Below are 21032 nucleotides of genomic sequence, written 5' to 3' on the forward strand. Positions count from 1 at the left end.
TATATATATATATATATATATAAAGTGATCATTTTATTAAAATCTCTCGTCTAATTGGTAAAGAGTCTTAAAACATTAGAAATCTGATTTGAGTACGGAGCAGACCTTGCTGGTTGCTTGAGAGCAAAAGTCCCATTTCAAAGGAAGAAAAAGCTGATTCGAAAAATAAATAGTCATTCATTATTTACAATCAGCTATTTATAACTAGTTATAGGCCTTAGGCTGTAGGATTAAAAAATCTACTCTAAATCTAACAACTAGTCAAAAATTGGTTACGGTAAGTAGTAACAGTAATAAGACTATTTACAGTTGTAACTTAGATTAATTACACATGTGCTGGTATACTAATTAACACTCTTGAGTGAGTACATTAATAACACTCATCTTGCTGACTAAGTGGTGATATTGTTTGCAATTTGAGGCGCTGGTGTGAACGTAGACTGTTTCAATCTCCCTTGCCATCACTTTATCCCGAATGTAGTGACAGTCAATCTTAATCTGTTTGGTTCTCTCTTGCAAAATTGGATTCTTGCATATGTAAAGAGCAGATTTGTTATCACAATGTAGTTTCACTGCACTGTCATGAACAATATCAAAATCTGCTAGAAGATACTTCAATCAAGTGATTTCACAGCTTGGTGATACCGTAGACTGGTATTCTGCCTTCGTTGAGCTGCGCACTGCCACTGTTTGTTTCTTAGATTTCCATTTCACTAACGAACTGCCAATGAAAATACAAAACCCAGTTATCAAAATCTGTTAATGATGTGAGAAACAGTAAGTATAGCATCTCCCCAGAATTTTATTGGTAGACTGGATTGGAATGATAAAAATCTTATTACCACTGGCAAAGTTTGTGTTTTCTTTCAACAACACCATTTTACTGTGGTGTTTTAACACAAGATAACTGAAGCACAACTCTATTTAAAGCATAACCTCTTTCAAATTAAATTCTGGACCATTGTCAGTTTGAATTTGTTTGATGGTACAATTAACTTGGTTTTTCACTAGATTAAAAAATATAGATATGATGGTTTAAACATCTGATTTGGCTCGCATAAATAAAATCCATGTGAACCAACTGAAATCATCAACAAGTGTAAGGATGTAGCGATTTCCAGTAATTGTACAAAGAGTAAAAGGTCCCTAAAGATCAGCATGTAATAGTTCAAAAATAACAGAAGTATTCTGAATATGTTTTGGAAAAGGCAATTTCTTTTATTTGGCTGAAGGGCAAATATCAGAATAAAACTCATCATGATAAGTAATCTCAGGAAAAAGTTTATGTACCATCCTTATTTTATCAACTGGAACATGGCCAAGTCTACAATGCCAAAGATTGAAATGTTTGGAAACCTTGGAACAAGAATTCACAAAGACACCAGATGGAATTTTCACAAGTTTGTCAGAACTATATCTGTCAAAAGATTGTGCATCTTGATTGTCTAGCATGAAGCATAATCCTGATGAGACCTTAGCAACCCCAATCACAGTCCATGATCTTAGATCCTGAATTACACAACAAGAATCAAAAGAATAGGAAATGATCCTTTGGTTTTGTGAACTGATTAACAGATACAAGATTAAATTTGAATGAATGCACATATAGGACATTATTCAAGGTCAATGTAGAAGTTAATTTGACTATACCAATATGTGTTACTGCTGCTCTAGCATTGTTTGGAAGGTGGACATAACAATTTGTCACAAGCTTAATGAATGTGAATCTGTCAAGTGAGCATGCTACATGAGTGGATGCACCAGTGTCCGTTATCCAAGAATCATGTTTTATCATGTTATTATATGCATGATAAGGCATGGTCATATGAGTATTTGATGTGCATAAGAAAAATGATCAAAGATTATACCAGCTGAGGCAGAGGTCACACTAAGGAAGGTTTGGTTTGCTGTGTGTTTGAAGTAATGCCACCATCAACATCTGACTCATTCTCATTGATGAGAGTTAGTAGTTTCTGAATTTGTGCTTTAGTAAATGATATTTGAGAAAAAGAGTTGTTTCCTGAGTCCTTATCCTATTCAATCTGGGTAGATTCAACAATAGAAACACTATTAATTGAAGAATTTTTAAGCATACCTGAATTGCTCCTCCTACCATTCCGTTTCCCTTTAGTGAACTTGAAATCATCTGGAAAGCCAATCAGCCTGTAACATTTCTCCTTCAATGTCTTTTCTTCCCACAATGGCTACACAACATCTCTGATTTTCTCTTCTTCTTGTTGCCAGCATTAACCATCATGGCTGAGGACTCTAATGTAGGTTGTGTAGAATCAGTAACTTCCTCTGAGTCTCCTCTTGCAGGACTATGTTGTATGCCTTATCAATCAAGGGAAATGTCTCCATTATAATGATCTGAGATAGCAAACCTAAAAACGATCCATTCAGGCCATTAAGAAACCTAAACACCATATCTCTCTATTGTTAACATTAAAACACCCTTGGTTACGTTTGCCATAATCACAATGAGGCAGGGGTCGATAATTTTTGAGCTCTTCCCATATACTTTTCAGTTCAAAGAAATATGCGTCCAATGATCTTGTCCCTTGAGAAACATTGTCTAAAGTGAATTAAAAATTGCATATACGAGCGTCATCCAGCTGTGAGAAGCTCTACTTTATATCTCTCTCTCTCTATATATATATAACCAAAGAAATTAAAAATTGAAAAGTGACGGCCATCACCAACATGGTTCTGCCCCTGGCAGCTTTTCTTATCTCGACACATTGTTGTAACCATGGCAGCTCAAGCCCGAACAGTGGCACAGCTCTCAAAACCTTATGTTGCCAGTACTTACTTATCGTTCAAACTGTTTCGTTTTTTTTTTTCAGTTTTAATGAAACAAATTGTTGAGTTGCACAGAATCATGATGGGAAAAACTCCCTCTTCCCCATATATAAACAGAACATGGAAAGTCATCCTTTCGGGGCTCCAGTCCTCACCGTAAAACATCGCATATATGCATGGTTGGAGATGGCATGACCAATTTCTTATATTTTATTTGTTTCTAGAATGGAGATTGAAATTCCAAATCGATTTGATTCGCTTTTCGATTTATAAAATAAAAATCATAATAATCAGAACCAAACCGAATCAAATTTTAATTTTTATTAATTTCTATGTTACTTTTTTTATATTTCACAGTATAAAAATTTTATTTCTTAAAATGTAAGTAAATAAATTAAAAATAATATTGAAAAAGATCTTTAAATTTAAAAAAAAAATGAAGAAACTTGTTTTCGAGGTTGTGTTCTCTGACTGGTGATGCGCTGTGGATGATCAGGCCTTCTGTTTTCTGCAGGTGGTCTGGATCCATAGTTTGGAGACTTGTTGCAGGCTCTATGTCCGAAATTTTTGGGATATTTCTGGCTGCTGGGTCTGAATTACTATGTGGCTATCATTGACGGATATTATGACTGCACCTGTTGGGATGCTTTCTGTCTCTGATACTTTTCGTTGTTGATATTGTACAGGGCTCCTTTTCTTGCTTCTTTTTGTTCATGCTCATAGCAGCTGCTTGCTTGTGCTCTGCTCAGCTTTTATTTTTGCAGTGACTGACCTCTTAGGTTGTGCTTACCTCCGAGGATGTGTTCATGTTTTTTCTGGGCTACCTTTGGGGTTGAGACGCTGCTGCTTTTGTAATGGAAGGGGAGTCCTTCCTCAGCTGATTATTTATACCATGAATTGTGAATTAAATTTGCATCAAGAAACTAAATCGTTAGAATTCAATTCGAGCCAATTCTATTTTAAAGCCTATTCATTTCAATTTCAGTTCGATTTTTACAAAATCAAAATACTGTACGGTAAGTTAATTTTTTTTCAAAATCAAATCAAATCCAACCATATGCAAGCCTTAAGAGAAAGAAGGAAAAGAGGGAGAAACAAAAAGGAAGAAAATGCACCAAATCACGTACAAAACCTCACATACGAAAATGTGAGTCTACACAATTTCAATATTTTACAAGAATTTAATTTATTTCCTGTCTTATTCAGATTAAGATTTTGTGAAATATAGGTAAAGCCTTCGCCTAACCTCAAAATAACAAATTAATTAATTAATTAGAACAGAAAAAGACCACCGGTAATTAATTAGCTACGCATTGAACCGGACCTGAATAAATATATAACTAAATTAGATTACAAATTAACTTGCTTTTGATAATTATGTAGAAACATATTAAACTATTGAGCTAAAATTCTATCAAGATTGCCGGTAAAGCCAAACTATTGCAAGCCCAATTAAAACATACCACGACGTCAGATTTATTTACCTTATGAAATAAGTTAGAATACACTTGATTCGTTTTAATTTATTCCCTCTTTACACGTTTCTTTAGTACTTCCTTGTCTCTGATTAAACTGCTTTACTTTATTCTTCATCCTCTTCTATCTTTCACCTTGATACTTACAGGATTTATGAATGAAATTTCTCGAATGATTTTAGTTTTTGCTGTGAGTTGAGGAGGAATTGGTTCAAAACATGCAGAAAAACAATGCTTTGTCCATTGGGATTTTAGTGTAAAATTTAAAATTTAATTTGTTAAAGGAAAGTGGAAATCGTGAAGAGCTGTACTTGGAGAAGAGAAGATGTAACTTGTTTTCCGAAGTAAAAAATTTTCATGCATCATGTTATAATTGGAGAGAGTTTTTTAACAACAAAAATCCCTATTGTGCCTTCTTTGATGACTCTTTTATATTATTATGTCATCTGCCTAATATATATATTTTTAATATTATTTATTTAGATTAAAAAAATACTACTGTTAGGATAATAAAGAGCTGTAAGACGTTACCTCACTTTCGCACCTCAACCTTCAACTTTATCGATACTCCTTTAATCTGCTTTTGCAACTTAATTTTCCTTTTTTGATTGTCAGCTTTCTCTTTTTATTCTTCCCGTTCACTAGTTTTAGTGTCAATCTTTGTTTTTTTCCTTTTTTTCAATTTTTCTTTGACCGTTTTTGATTGTCAACTTTTCATCTCATATGTAATTACAGAGAATCGTAAATGCCAGAGAAGAGGGAAGCTATCCACTATGCATTGCTTTCTCCTTATCAACTAAACAATTTCTAGCCAAAAATTAGGAATGACAATTCATTAAATCAGCTAGAGTTATGTTAGTTTCATGATTTAAAATGATTGTTCCTAGTCCTAGTCTTGAACTCTTGGGATAGTTTGAGTTGTAAATGAATCTTTATCATTGATTTTGCAAATATGTAAGACATTTTACTTAACCCATAACTAGATATCTATCTAACTAAAAGCCAAATCGAAGAGAATTAGAATTCATATAAGAAAACTGTAATTAGATATCTACTTATATAATTTACTCAAACTCAATTAAGTTTCATCTTTTAGACTCAAAGTTGACTTAAGAAAGTTAATCAACTAACTGTATCAAACTTTGATATTTCTTTTTATAAATATAGTTTTGGTTATACAACAGGAGATTTCATCCTATAAATATTATAATATCCATCTTAAAATTTGAATCCGAAAATTTTTAATTAAAGTTTCAAATTTTAATAAATAAGTTTCTATTCAGAAAAAAAAAACAAACTCAAACTTTGACTAAACTCAATTGTAATACTGTCAATAGTAGGTTTTGGAATTATATATTGTTATAAAATATATTTAAAAGTGTACAATGACTTAGCAAAAAATAATTGAAAAGTGTACAAAATATATATATCTATATATATTCAAAAAATTAAATGCTTGGTTAGGATTGTGACTATATGACGCCAGGGAGGACCAAATTCAAAACTCAGCCTGTTGATGAGCAAGTGGAATTGAAAGAACAGGTGAACAAGGTCAGCATTTGGAGACGTGGTGTTGTAACCCTCGTCCTGGGGTGGTCCAAAATTGGGGGAACAAGCTGCGACGGGCTCGACTCCTTTAGGCCCACGAAAGTTGAGACCAGGAGTGGTCCAATGGTATGATTATGCTTTAAATGAATACCAACACTTTGTTGGATCTTCCACAAAAAGAATATTGTCAGGGCAGAAAAAGCTTTCGGCCTGGAAGTAGACCTTGATACGGTATGAAAAACTTGTCAAATGATTACAGTCTCTCATTAATAAATAAAACAAAGGGCTGCTTGGCTGGTGGAGGAACATTTTAGCCGTTGCAAAAGTCATTTTTGTTCCTTTTCTTCCTTTATTCATTTATAATTTTATTTATTTACATCAATAATAATTTTCATAAAAAAATTATACAAATAACTTCTGAATAATCTTCGAATTTGTCAACACCAAGAGAGCATTTGGGCTTCAATCTTGTCTCTATATGAATCTGATTCAATTCATGTCTCAAAACTGCTTTTTGGGTTTCCTTTTTAATCACTTTCAAGATGTTTAAAACTTAATATATTGTGGCCAGTGGCAAGAAATGTGAAGCATCTGCCAATGCCGCCATATATGTATATTACATCGAACTTTGACAGTAGGCTTTTATTCTTTGCAAAAGAAAGAGAAAACGTTTGTCTCACCATTGTAAAGGATCAAAGTCATAAAGCTCAGAAAAAGCAATCCTATGAGAACACATTTAATAAACAAACAGATAAGCAGCTGCAACAATTAAAACCAGCGCCAGCAGCTAGTCAAAGCAAAGCACAACAGCAGCAATTCCAAGAATAGTAGCTCAATACACAGCAGCACTATATGCAGCAAGTTCAGCAGACTCATCTACATATTATGCAGCAAGCTGAGCAGAGAATTTTGAATCAAATACCATTCTGATTCTGATCAGAACTGCAAATCAATCTTCCATATTCTTTGTTATTTGATTGACTCATTGTAACATATATTTGAATTGTAACTATATAAGAGAAGACTTGTATATGTATACATGTAAATCGGCAATGAAAAATTAAGACCACTTCAAATTCACCAAATCTTTTATGCTATTAAAGCAATTTGCTTCACTAGCATCTCGATCCTTCACTTTTTTCCTCATGCTTGCAGCAACCAACTCTTCCTCAAAACATTTCCAACAATACCACCGGTCATATTTCTGTCAATGCAGCAGCACAGCTGCCTCTCAAATTAACCCCTATTAATTTTCTTTCTTGGCAAATCCAATTTAAGTCTCCTCTTACAGGCCACGATCTTACTACTTATATCTTTGGACAGAATCCTTATCTTTAATTAAGCCATGCTCACAACTGGTAACACACCTAACTCGAGTCTTGAATACAATTTCTGGTATTGGCAAGGTCAGTTTGTTTTGCATTCCATTGTAGCATCTATTTCAGAGTCCATTGACTCACTCATTGCAGCAACACGAACTTCAACTTCTCTAGAGGCATGGAAAAAGTTATCTAAAATGTTCATCAACAAAAATCGCATTAAAGTTGCACTCGAATATTTAAATCATTAATTGATATATTATCCATTTATTTAAAGAGTAGGATTCGAATCTTTTTTCTCTCAACTATTTAAAAAAAACGAATCACATCAAAGTTATGTCATTAAAAAAGAAACTTCTCTGTCAACCCAAGAAGAGAGATATTGCATACTACTTACAGCACGTGAAGAGTACTATTGATGAGTTAGGCATGGCTCAGCTATCAACAACTACTCTCATAAAGAAGGTTATTCCAGAAGCAATTCTCTACCTAATACCAATCGCAATAACTTCACTTATTCAAGGAAAAAAAATTTGTTACAAGTGCTTCTCATAATTCTTTTATCCAGCTATTACTCTGTCTCTTTGTAGCTGATCTTTTTCTTATTCTAGCAGCCGCCAGTCAAGTGTTCTTTTTTTTTTTTTTTCTGTTATTCTTCTCTTACTTTCTATTCTGAAAAGTAATTAGGCAAGTACTTGAGCTTGGGTCATCACAAAATAATATCAACTCGATGTGAGCTTCCATATTGTGCTGCTGAGCCTTGATGAGGACATCGAAGATTTGAATGGAAGATGGTGATATCTCATTCCAACTTATATAACAATTTAAGTGAATCACTATTAGCAATTTGAACTTAAATTTTTGAAAATCACATAGTTTAAATTCAAAAAATTACTAGATCAGAGGTTGAACTTAAGTCGTTACAAATGGTATCAAAGTTTAGACCAATCCAATGTAAACTTTCACATTATACTGGTGAGATCTTGATCCTATGGAATAGGTCTTGATTATGATGTGATATGTGACCTTAATAAAGAGAACAAAGATTTGAATGGGTGAGATTGTGATACTCCATATTTCATATACATCTCACATCAGATGTATACATGATTGTTAAGACTTATATAACAATTTAAGTACATCATTACTAATAACCTGAGTTTGAGTTTCGAGGATCATGGTTTAAGCTTGAAATGTTGTCGGGCTAGTGCTTGGACTTTGCAAGATTAACAATGCTTCTGTTGGATTTAAGCAAGAGGACACCATTAGTGAAAGGTTTGACTAGGGCGGCTTCTCTTTGTTATTAAGGGGCCATGGCCTCTCAAATATTTTCATTTTATTACATATAATTATTTTTTAAATTTTTTTAATTTAGCTTTTAAAATATTATGAAACTTATTCTTACTAGTTAAGCCCAACATATATAAATTCTAACCTAATATATTAAGCTTATAAAATTTAAAAAATTAGGAGTAAATCCACTAACTTAAACCCACTAGATCTATATAAATCTAAATCTATCATAAGCCCAATATGTTAATTAACAACTGCAAAATCCAATATGTCAATCACAAATAAAATCATTTAGAGGAAGGTTTCCTCAGGAAGCAATCAATTTCTGCATAACACACAAAGCCACCCCTGACTCCTGTTTTCAAGTGAAGGTTTCTTTTTTCTATTAATCTTTCCAAAGAATTAGAAGCTGAAGTTATTTGTGGCTTCAATCAAAGTTTCTTTCAATTTGTATTGAGTCTTTCCTTTTTTTCTGAATTTTTAAAAAATATATTTATAGTTTGAAAAATTGTCATTCCCCTTTTCGGTTTTGGTATAGAAAAAGGATTATTTGTGTGGGTAATGCTTGATCTGATGTTGATGTGATATTGGCCTAAATATTGTTTGCCAAGCAGCGATGAATTCTTGAAATTGATGATCAATGCTTTGTAGAGGAACCTTTTGATTTTAGTTATTTACATTTTGAAAGAAATAGCTACTACTTTCAATACAAATTCAATAATAGATAAATTTGAATCTATGGAAAAATAGTTGAGCACAATTCTCTTGAAAGACAATTATAAGTGATATTTATTTATGAAAGTCCACTACATTATGATACTTTGTGTTTTGGTATTTTTTCTTTTAGCTTGCATAAACGAACATACATATATTGTATGTGAGAATTAAATGATATATAAAATTCTTGTTGACCAATAAACGTCTTCTTTTTGTTTAGACCCCTTAAAAATACTCTAACTTGGCTCTGAGTCTGAGTAGGAATGACATATATGAGCTTTAAAGACACTTGCCACATTCTTCAAGTGCTGCAACGACCTTGCTCTTTGTAAAATTTTCTTCACAATGGACTTGGTCGTCCATCCTCCAAATTCCTGAGTCATATGCTTAAATCACTTGGTTTATCTTTTGATTCTCCCAATATATTGTCCAACAGTAACATCTGTTCATGTAATAAAAGTTACAAACTTCCATTTAATCAATCAAGTTTGACAAGTTCAGAGCCTTTAGAATTACTTTATACTGATGTTTGGGATCCAGCACATATTATTTCCATAGATGGCTTTCATTATCATATTATATAAGTAGATCATTTTACCAAATACATTTGGTTGTTCCCTATAAGATATAAGTCTGATGTTTACCTATGGTTTCCTTCCTTCAAAGCACTAGTAGAAAAATCTTTTGCTACCTCTATTATCTATTTATCTATATATATTTGACGATGGTGGTGAATATATATATATATATAAAACTATCCAAATACCTTGCTAATCATGGCATTTTTCATTTAACTACTCCACCTTAAACACCAAAAATAACGGTGCTGCAGAAAGCAGACATATATAGGCAAATAACTGAAATTAGTGTGACATTGCTTCATCATGGTTCAATGCCTCTGAAATTCTGATCTCATGCATTTCAAGCTGATGTTTACCTTATCAAGAGACTCTTCGCTCCACCACTCAAACTCAAATGACCTTTTGCAGTCTTATTTAATCTTTAACCAAATCATCTTTTACCAAGCAAATCTTAGTGATTATCTAACAAAAAGTTAGCAGAATCAGTGTTGTATACGACTGCCAGAACTTATCCTGCTTGAACGAAATGCACAGAACAAGCGAAGGTCACCCAGATTTCAACATTGCAAAATTCCAAAACAGTGACGAATCACCCACGTCTCTGCTGGAGCTAATAGCGCCATGCTAGAATACAAGGGGTACGGAGATGCGAAAAGACTTTTCTTCGTTACTCCGTTGAACCGGGACGAATGCGATTGATGGAAAATTAAGCTTGCCACGGAAAGACGTACCTAAAGCAATGATGGGTTGTTTTTTGCTTTGTTTAAGCAAGTGGGGATAACAGGGAGGAATAGATAGGACCCGAAAGCTATAGTGGCCATGTGAAATGCATGGTTTCAACGGGCCCATGTGGTTTTTACTTCCCACGTATACATCCGTATAGCAATAGAAAAAAGGTGGAAAGGAAACCCAAACAACTCATCTGACGTCAATAATGGGTCTAAATTTTGAGAAATTAATCTTCTCATTGCTCCAATTTCTTTCTTTCTCTCTCTATTTTTTTAATGACGTCAGAGTTCTCGATTTTCTTCCAGAGGGGTTCTACATTATCCACACGGTGTCCAGTCGCCTACACAGTGAAGGAAAACTCAGGTTCAGTACTCAGTAGTCAGTACTGTGGCTCCTTTGATTGAAATTGGGCGGTGTATTTAAACTTATATCTTGTTATCTTTTACCTTAAGGGCCCATTGAAGAGTATTAAAAGCACGCAAACTCTCCCAGTTTTGTTCACTGCCTTACTCAACTAGTACAAAAAATTCAATAGCTCTCAATCATAGCAAGACAGGCATTAAGTTGTTCTAGTCTGGTTCAGGCTTTGTTATCCTTCAGATTCTTGCTCCTCCAACACCTTTGCATCCCCTTCTTCTTTAGCATTTATGGATTTGAAGTACATAAAGCAATCTTTCAGGAAGAAAAGATCAATTAGAGAAAAAAGATTGATGGAAGCCAATGAGAGAGGTGAGAAGAGTTTTAAGAAAGGAAAAGCCTATAGGCACCCCGCTTATCGTGGTGTGAGGATGCGAAGCTGGGGGAAATGGGTGTCTGAAATACGCGAGCCAAGGAAGAAATCAAGAATTTGGCTTGGAACATTCCCCACAGCAGAAATGGCAGCTCGAGCCCATGATGTGGCCTCGATGGCAATAAAAGGTAACTCGGCTTACCTGAATTTTCCTGAGTCAGCTCATGAACTTCCTCGCCCTGCCAGTTCTTCCCGTAGAGACATTCAAGAAGCTGCTAATAAGGCAGCCTATGCCATGATTGATCAGCACAATGCCATGATTGAAGTCAAGACGGAGCCAAGTCAGGATGAGATGCCCATTCCCCAGTCCCCAAGTTCCACCACAATGTCATGCGAAACCCATGGATCCCCGTCTTCTCAATCAGTGGATAGCGACAGTATGTGGTTTGACCTTCCCGACCTCTCCCTGGAAGCAAATTCAAGTCATCGATTCGGTTACACTTCTTGTTGGCAACAAGCTGGAATTGACACTGAATTCCAATTTGAGGAATCAATGGGCTGGGATAAATAGCTGATAGTCCTCTGGAGAAATCATTCGGGGTTGAAATTGTGATATCTTGCCCGGTGGCTTGTTTCAAGAATTGGGGCTATGGATATCTTCCTTGGCCAACTTTATTTCCTGTATAAAGAGTAAAGACCCCTGAAACATACGTGTGTCATTCTGTGTACTAATGGAATATAGAACGTAATCTGAAGATTTCATTTTTCTCAGGGTCTAATGTGTTCCGGTGCATCTGGCTCTAGATTTTGAACCCACTTTACTAGATTTGGTTAATGCTATGAAACTTTAAAAAAAATATTCCTCATGATGATTGAGAGACAGAGCTGGCAGTCGAAAGAATCTCTTTTCAGCGGGGACGCAGATGTCGCTTACTAGTCTGTTTGGTTTGGTTTTTTTTAGGTTAAAGATAATTATAAAATTTTTATAAAAATGAACAATTTTTAAATTTAAGTTAAATTTATTTTATAAATTCACATTTATAAGTTTTTTTATAAATAAATTTTTTAATAAAATAATTTTTAGTTAAAATTATCATAAAAGATATTTAATAAATAATTTTTATTAATCACAAATTCTTTTATTCATAATAAAAAAATTAACCTTGTTAGAAATATAAAAAGTATTTTTATATATCATAAAATTTATAAAATAAATCATATAAAAACATAAATGAATAATGTTGAGATTATTTTTAATAGATGAAGATATTTTTAAAACAAAAAAAAAAATTGAAAATGAAGTATTTTTGAAATCTTTTACTTTTTTTAAAAAAATTGTTTTTTAAAAAGAATTATTTTTTTCAAAAACTTTTCAAAATTTTGTTTAGTCTGATTTCTCCTTTAAATTAAAAGTAAATAAATTGAAAAAAAAAATCAAACCAAACAAGTATTACAACAGAAGTTCTCTATTGGCCAGAAGCTTTTTATTAAATGATGTGTTTACTCTAAACATGGGGTTCTCACACTGATTACTATTAACTCCTGAATGTTTTAAAGTCCATCTGAAAGTATGTTGATAATTGAAGTATGAAATGAAATAGCAATATCTCGGTACCCGATCAACATGTTAGAAATATGAGTCGAGTCTGCTTCTTTATTTCTTTTCTCAATAGTTCTTGGCTAAAGCATTTTCACTTTGGTCATGCAAAGTTAAATCTTCATTTCTTTATGCTATTCATAAAGACAAGAGTAAAATCCTTTTCTTTATCTAAAGAACGATTCGGGCTTAATAATTTAGCCTACAACAAGACGCCATGATTTTGATTAAACTACATGGAATTCACATGTCTTTTCCCTTGGTCGACAATAAAGTTTAATTTGACAAGGCTAAAGAAGGAACATTAGATTACAACCATAGAGTCGCTAGCCGCACAGCTGACTTTACTGTCTACATCTCTGTTTACTTTGTACATCAATTATTTAGCTACCTTTAATAGCCATGGACCTTAGTGGCTGAAAGGACCACAGTCCATCGTTTGACAAGTGATAGCACAACATATATTAAATGTAAGCAAACGTGTCACTGCCATTCTCTGATTGGACAAATTTATTATTCGATTTCAAAGTTACAAGCAGTTACACTGGTTCTTCCTCCTCTGATCTTGTTCTTTTTCCTCCGCTTTTCTCTATAGGGGATAATTATTTAAACCATATGTATGTATTCTTCGGTTTTTTTACAGCAAAAACTACATGGATATTAAGTTAGAATAAGAATAACCAATATAACATGGACGGTAATGGTGGTAATGTTAACTAGTATGGAGCTGTTTCGATTAACAGCAATGGTCATATGTTTTATTTGAATTTGCTTTCGTGTTTTTGTTATGGTGAGTATAAATGTTTGGCTGTATTGTTTTGTTTACAGCTACTGTTTTTAGATTGCTTTAAGGTATTCTTGTTAGATGTAACTATACAATGCTGGACTTTACTGGTCTTGGCATTGCTATGCACTTGTGGATATTTTGTGATCTATTATAATTAAAAAAAATTATTTATTGATTGAGTAAAAAAAAAAAAAACGTTGACTGTAACCTCAGCAGCCTAAAAAAGTTACATGTTATATTCGTCTCATTTGTTGCTGAATTTAACAGCCAAAATGACTGGCTCCGACCTTATGCCACAAGTGTCTGAACATTATATATACAATAATGCAGCTTGACACTCAAATGGTCACACGCAAAGATGGTAAAAGAACATGCTACACTTGTGCTAATGTTTACAGGGAGAGGCGAAGAGAGGTGCTGCTAATTAATTAAGGAATACCTAGCTTCTCTGCCTCTCAAGTTGGTCAAACAAATGCATCAAATTCTGTTCATTCATGTTATTTCGTCACTTGGTCAGACAAGTTCGTCAGCCAACGAGAGTGGTTTGTATGCTTTATTGGTTCCTTATTCATGTTATTTCTTCACTTGTTTCTATCATGGTTTCTTGGTACATATGAAGTTAAAATATCCTAGTTTTTTTTTCCTTTTTTGCTCAAACAAAATTCATTATACTAATGACATGACTACTAAAAGCTTCATAGTTCAAAATCTTGAATTGGAACAAAATATTCACCTAAAAGCAAGCATCGCATCAACCAAATTGCTGATCATATCCACTTGTAGTTGAAATTGAATGTTCTTCATATATAGTACTATACATTAAACAATTTTTTGATTAGCCACTATACATTAGAATTACATTGATGTAATAACTAATTTATATATAATCGTACAAAAATGTGACCATAGATTAAGAATATGATCATAAAATTTGAATACTCTCAGGTTCAATTTTGTGTTACAATTATATTTCATTTTACCAATTAAAAATATATAAGTGTAATAAAATTAATTAACAAATCAAAATTATAGCTATTTCTTCAACGAAATCTCACCTTCAAATTAAGAAAGAGGAGAGGACAAAAAAATAAATGGACTGACAAGAACCCTAGATGCAGCAGTCAGCAGCAGTCTCCAGCATCACGTTAGTGACATGGACTACTTTGGTCCTCTGGTTAGGACCAACTCAAAGCCCCGATGTTCGGACACGATTTGGTCCCAACTCCAATTAAGTCCCAAGTACGTGGATCCCTGCGGCCACCATCAAATTTCAAGCCTCTGACCAGTCATGCATGAAAACAAAGTCTGGCAAAATATGCATTTAATGCTCGGGCAAAGAAAATATGGAGAGGGAGCCATGATATTGTTGGGGCAGTAGCTGAGGTCACTCATCCCTCATGCCCATGTCAACAAAAACCCTAGCAAAAGCTGGTGATGAACGAGGGTAAAAAAACCCTAAAATTTGAGCAATGATGTCACTAATGCCTCAGGCTGACGTAGAATAATTTGACCAAGGTTTTGTGATTTTGATCTTTGGGATTATCATGGAGTAACTTTTGTTTGTTTAATGACAAAAGATGCATGCAATGATCTTTTTTTTTTTCCCTAGTTTGATATTTATATTCTTAAGATTTTAGAAGTTATTACAAGGTAATATGATGATAGTCATCTTCATACATAACAAGGTTTATAGTTTTATTTTATATAGAACAAATATATTTGAATTGATGTAGCATGTTGTACCTTCATGTAATATTTTTTATTTGGTATGATATGATTTAGCTTTTATAACCTATAATTATATTTGAATTATAACAAATTTGAAGAAATAAATAGTACAAGCAACAAGTAAAATGGAACCTAAATTTTATGCAGAGTACTCCTTTAATGGTTTTGGATCAGAATGCTTGGCCAATAAGAGATATAGTTCCGGTCATAGTAACTTTTCAGATAAATACTAGCATAGACTATGCTATGCTAAGATAAATACTAGCATAGACTATTAATTAATTATCTGATGAAAGCTTTGTTCCTTTAAATTCTATCGTACAAGCAAACGAAAATGAAATAAAAATCATATATAGTAGTACACTTGAGAATTACCTGAAACAAAATTAGAAAATGCTGAAAAAGATATTCAAGATGAGATTTTCTTTTTGATAAGATATATATTATTAAAAAATCTCACAAAACTTCATTGCATTCCTATGTCATGATAAGTTGAATCCAAGGGTTGAGATCTCACAATCCACTATTTTTTCGAAGTCAACATTATCGGTTTATTTTATTTATTATCACGTTCTATATTTATAGGTTAAATTCAATATATGCTGATAATAAATTAATAATGATAAATGTTCCTCAATATTAATAAAAAGTAATGCAGATGAGTCAAATGTGTTATTAATGCAGCAAATATAAAAGAAAATTCATGAAAAGATTTGAGAGTATATGTATCAATTATTCAAGACCCACAGGTCACAAATAATTGTTAAATTTTGAGAAAATTGAATTTGTTTTTGAAATCTTCTAACTATTTGTTTGTGGTGGAAACGTGGAATCTAGATATATTTTTTACCCTAAAAGGCTAAAACGTAGTCGTTTATCAGCCTGTATACTATCCTTCCCGATTTTCCTCGCTGCTGCAGTTTTCCTTGTCAGGTCCTTTAACCTAATAAAACAATTCATTGCTAAGATAAGCAAAGCAGCAGCGATGGAAATGCTACTGAAACGCCAACACCTTTAGAGCAAACAAAGAGCCCAATAGAGACTGTCGACCCCAGAGACTTTCCTTGTAAAGGCATTCTCTTTTACACTGCCTTAGCTTCAATATTCTCATCGCACAACGCATATTCAAATTAAAAAACAAAAGCTTTCTTCTTCTTGTCAGTGAATGGGTATTTATTTTTTTATGGATGCTTGTTATGAATTAGCAATAAAAAGTTCAAACTAAAGAAGATGATGTAAATTAAGACAACGACATTTCATACTCATATCTTATAGGTTGTCATTAATTCAACAAACGTCATCGATCAGCAAAGGAAATCCTACATCTTAAGCAAGCTAAAATAACAAAAGTAAAAGTCCTTCTAATTAAACGTTGAATCATTGCATAAAATTAATGAAAATTTCCAAGGACAAAGGCCAGGTTCATCCATGTATGTTTGTGTCATAGAAGGAATCAGCTGTGCTCTGTCCAATGGATTATACCAAAGGTAAGAGTAAGGCATGATATTCACAAAAGTCTTCATGATCAAACCCAAAAAAAAACAGCTTGGACTATGTTTGCCTCGAGTTTCTGGCTGCTGAGATCTTAACTATAGCTATCGGAATGCCCTAAACCATGCAAGGATGGACTTTAATTTTAATTTACCTTCATTCTGTTCAGTCATCGGGCAGCTGTAGCTCAAATGTTTAGCACAAACCCATTGTTATTCATCAGAAATGCTGCTTACAAGCAAGCATTCAAACTTACATACATAAACCTTCATTCAAAGTAGCCTAATAGCGACTCAAACTTTAAAAAAGACTTTTTTTTTTTACACAAAAATTTTGTTGAAAAATGGATCTAGTCTTTGTACTTACAAATGGTATATGATGCCTCTTTGTTATTGTTGTACTTGAATACTTTTTTAGGATGACATATAATAGTACATTTAGTTTTATGTTTATATTTGTTTGAAATTTTTAGATATTATGTATTTACGACAATTTTTAATTACATTAACTTTACTTTGAATTTTAAATTTTAATGTGTATTTTTCTTAGAAATTTTAGATGTAAATTTTATAAATGTCAATTGATAATTTGGTCATCATTGATGAAATTTGATAAAAGTTTTCCATGAAATTTTTTATTTGTAATAAATTTTTAACGAAAAATTCTGTCGATAAAGTATTTTCACGTGAATTTAAAAAAAATTCGAATCTTATTTTTAAAAGAAGAAATTATACACTAATTAATAAATTAAATACTCAATTGTTAATTACACTTAAATTATGTATATAGAAACAGTTCTAATATGGAGTCAACACCATCCAGATGATGCATAAACGTCCATCATAAAAAAGACATTCGACAAATAAACATAACCCAACAGAACAAATTTTCAGGAACACAACAGCAAGCAGAGGGCAGCGACGACACAGTTTACACGGGTTTCGGCCCTGACAGTAACATGAGATACTACAACCAGCGAATATGTCCAGTTCCAACTCAATGGTTCACCTCAATCATTAGGGACTTTCTACATGATATATATATACATCAGAACATACAACTTATACGATGAAAAGCGACATATGTACATATCAAAGGAAAAAAAATACTTCGTACTAGAGGGATTTCCTACCCAAAATTTCTTTGTCTGTCTTTTCCTGAATAAGGAATTTTCCATTTCTATAACTCCTTACTACTGCAAAGGTTCCCTACTCAATAATTCAATGTGGTTGCTTGCCCATTTTCCCATTATTCTTCTTGTTATTTAAATTATATATATATATATATATTGGAAAAGTAAGCAATTTGGGCTGAACCGACAATCCAACATTTTAACATTTTATTATATATCGGTGTTAAACCAGAGTTGGGGCAACAAGGGTTTAGGATTAGAAAATTAATTATTCAGTATTTCTTTCATGAATGGGGATTTATTCTAAATATAAGGAGTGGTTCAAAACTTTCAACATAATTTGAGATATAATTTCTCAGTTTTCCAGAGCCATTATTCACTAGTGATTCAAAGTTTGCGGGAGAAATTAAGGACGTGTAGTTCATGCATGATTCTTGAATTTACTTAGAGCAACAATTATACAAGTTAGGAAATATTGCTGGCCCGACCCAATTATCAGTGCATCAAAAATTTTGTTGGGCCTGATTTGGCCCAATAAAACAAAGATTCATCTGGCTTTTGCTACTGCTTGCATTTTCAGCTCTTAAGGTATGTACAAAAATATTATCAACAGAAGTCTCAATGCTTTTAAAAACTATAACCTTTTTGCATTTAAACATTTGACACATTAATTAGTACATTATCCTTTGTTTAAAAAATAAAATTCCCTCAATTTCAAAAAAAAAAAGAGTTAAAACCTTTTTAACTAATATTGTTATTAAAGATATCTTTACAATCTATTAATGTTAATAGTTTTTAGTGCACATATTTATAGTCTATTAAAGATATATTAACATACGAAATCCAGATCAATAAGTGAAACGTCAAAAGTTGACGGTAGCATATACAGCCTTTTAACCAGTGGGGGCATGCACCATATTATGTTTCTTTTACAATGACGATCAGGATTGCACATGTCTCATCATGTCTCTAATCATTTTGTCGTCACCTTCATTATCTCCTTAATCATGATCAAAATTCAAAACCCACCAACCCATAATCCACAGATCTCCAACATCCATGTGAAAATATATTAATTTCAAAGGAATATGTCCTAAAAGTATATTTCTTTAACTTTACTGTAATTCCTTTCCGGAATATCGGTGGTTTTAATTTGGTCACACCTGCTAACCCTAAAAGAAAATGGTAGTACTTAACTATATTAATTTTCTCCTACTCCCTGCTATAAATACCGGCCTGCTTCCATACTTAAACCGCATCCTGAGCTTTGCTGCAGTTCAGTCACTCCAACAGAGAAAGAAATGAAAGAGCATCGGCTCTCTTTAATCTTGCTTGTTCTACTTTTCTCAATCGCTGCCGGCGACTCCAGCGTGAGTATACTTAAAATGGATTTATTTATTTCCAATGTATGTGATCTAGTGCAATATTTGCTTAGATCTTCTATTGCTTTTGTCCACATTTTGTTCTTGTCTAAGTTCCTTTTTTAATGGTCTCCAGTTGCATTCTTTTAATGGGATTACAATCTCGTTTTGCTTTGTCCAGATCGATCATGAAAAAACTAATGATGCGTGCGAACGTCTCGTGATCATAACGTTTTGGTTTCTCAATGCAGAATGATTGCGTCTACACCCTCTACGTGAAGACCGGTTCTGTTATCAAAGCCGGGACGGATTCAAAGATCAGCGTAACTCTAGGTGACTCACTGGGCCGCTCAGTTCGGGTCTCGGATCTCAAGTCATGGGGCTTAATGACACCCTCCCACGACTACTACGAGCGTGGCAACCTTGACATCTTCAGCGGGCGCGGCCGCTGCATCGGCTCGCCCATCTGCCACCTCAACTTGACCTCGGACGGCTCAGGGTCGCACCACGGTGGTACTGTGACTATGTCGAGGTCACCTCCTCGGGGCCTCACAAGGCTTGCAGCCAGACCGTGTTCTATGTTGATCAGTGGCTGGCCAGTGATGCTCCGCCTTTCCAGCTGACGGCCGTTCTTGATGGGTGCAGTATGCGGGATGGGCCTGCAAAGGATGGGATAAATGGGCCTCTTGTTGTGGGAAATCCCCAAAGATCCACTTAGACTTGCAAATATCTAATCTCTGGGGTTCTTCGGAGAAAAAAAAAGTTGCTAATAACATGGCAGTGAGACGTTAATTTTGGTTCTGTTCCTTGGGGATTTTGATGTTTTGGATCTGTTACAGATGCCTTCTCATAAGGATAATTAGCTTTGTAATAAAATTAGAAATAATTGAAATGAGTTTTGAGCATTTGCACTTGAAATTTTAGTTAATTTTACCAAAGTAATCTTCTTGTAATTATTTTTTATATAATATTTAAAAAAATTATTAAATTATTTAAACAAATTTAAATAAACTTTTATTATTTTATTATATTTAATTAAATTTTTATATTTTTATTTGAATCAAATAAATATATATAATTAATTATTGATTAATTATTATTAATTAAAATATTTATCATTTCTGGTATTAACATAAAAAATAAAAATATTAAATAATTATATTATTATATTATATTAATATATTATATTATTTTTTATTATAACATTTAACATCTTACCTCAAGCTTATGACATTAAAAAATAATATTTTAATTAATAATAATTAATTAATTATTAATTCTAAAAATTTATTTGATTTAAAATAATAATATGAAAATTTTAATTATATGTAATAAAAATAATAATTTATTTAAATTTTTTAGATAATTTATAAGTTTTTAAATATTATATATATTTTTCGTTTTATGAGTTAATGGACAATGAATTATTATTTTATATAGTGATAATGAATTATTATATAACGGTCCGGGGTTATTACCCTGGTGTATTGTAAACAATTGATTGGGCTTTTACGTGTAGAAAGGAAGAATGAAGAAGTAGCCCAACTTGAATGATAGATTGGGTCCAAAGCAATGGTCCAAGCAAGGCCGGGCCGTACCAATCACATTAGGCAGACATGGTTAGTACCCATCATAAAAACTACCTACCACTCACCCCGACAGGTCAAAATCCAGATTCCAGATCCGAATCCAACATAAGGGACGCCGAGCGCACTGCCTAATTTCCGCACCATAATTACACC

At 33.1% G+C, this 21032-nt stretch overlaps 2 pseudogenes across 1 annotated transcript; both read left to right on the plus strand.

Moving 5' to 3' along the window:
• The first annotated feature begins 10895 nt into the window (after positions 1-10895).
• On the plus strand, positions 10896-12077 carry LOC110418342 (ethylene-responsive transcription factor ERF039 pseudogene; annotated as a pseudogene).
• A 7059-nt stretch (positions 12078-19136) lies between these two features.
• Positions 19137-20195, plus strand: LOC110418516 (PLAT domain-containing protein 3-like; annotated as a pseudogene). The gene is made up of 2 exons (XR_016351329.1): positions 19137-19299; positions 19542-20195. The product of XR_016351329.1 is annotated as a PLAT domain-containing protein 3-like (transcript).
• The last annotated feature ends 837 nt before the right edge of the window (positions 20196-21032 follow it).

This window comes from Theobroma umbraticum, unplaced genomic scaffold (assembly GCF_002168275.2).
Source record: "Theobroma umbraticum cultivar Fairchild unplaced genomic scaffold, ASM216827v3 scaffold_50.0, whole genome shotgun sequence".
NCBI classification, from domain to species: Eukaryota; Viridiplantae; Streptophyta; class Magnoliopsida; order Malvales; family Malvaceae; genus Theobroma; species Theobroma umbraticum.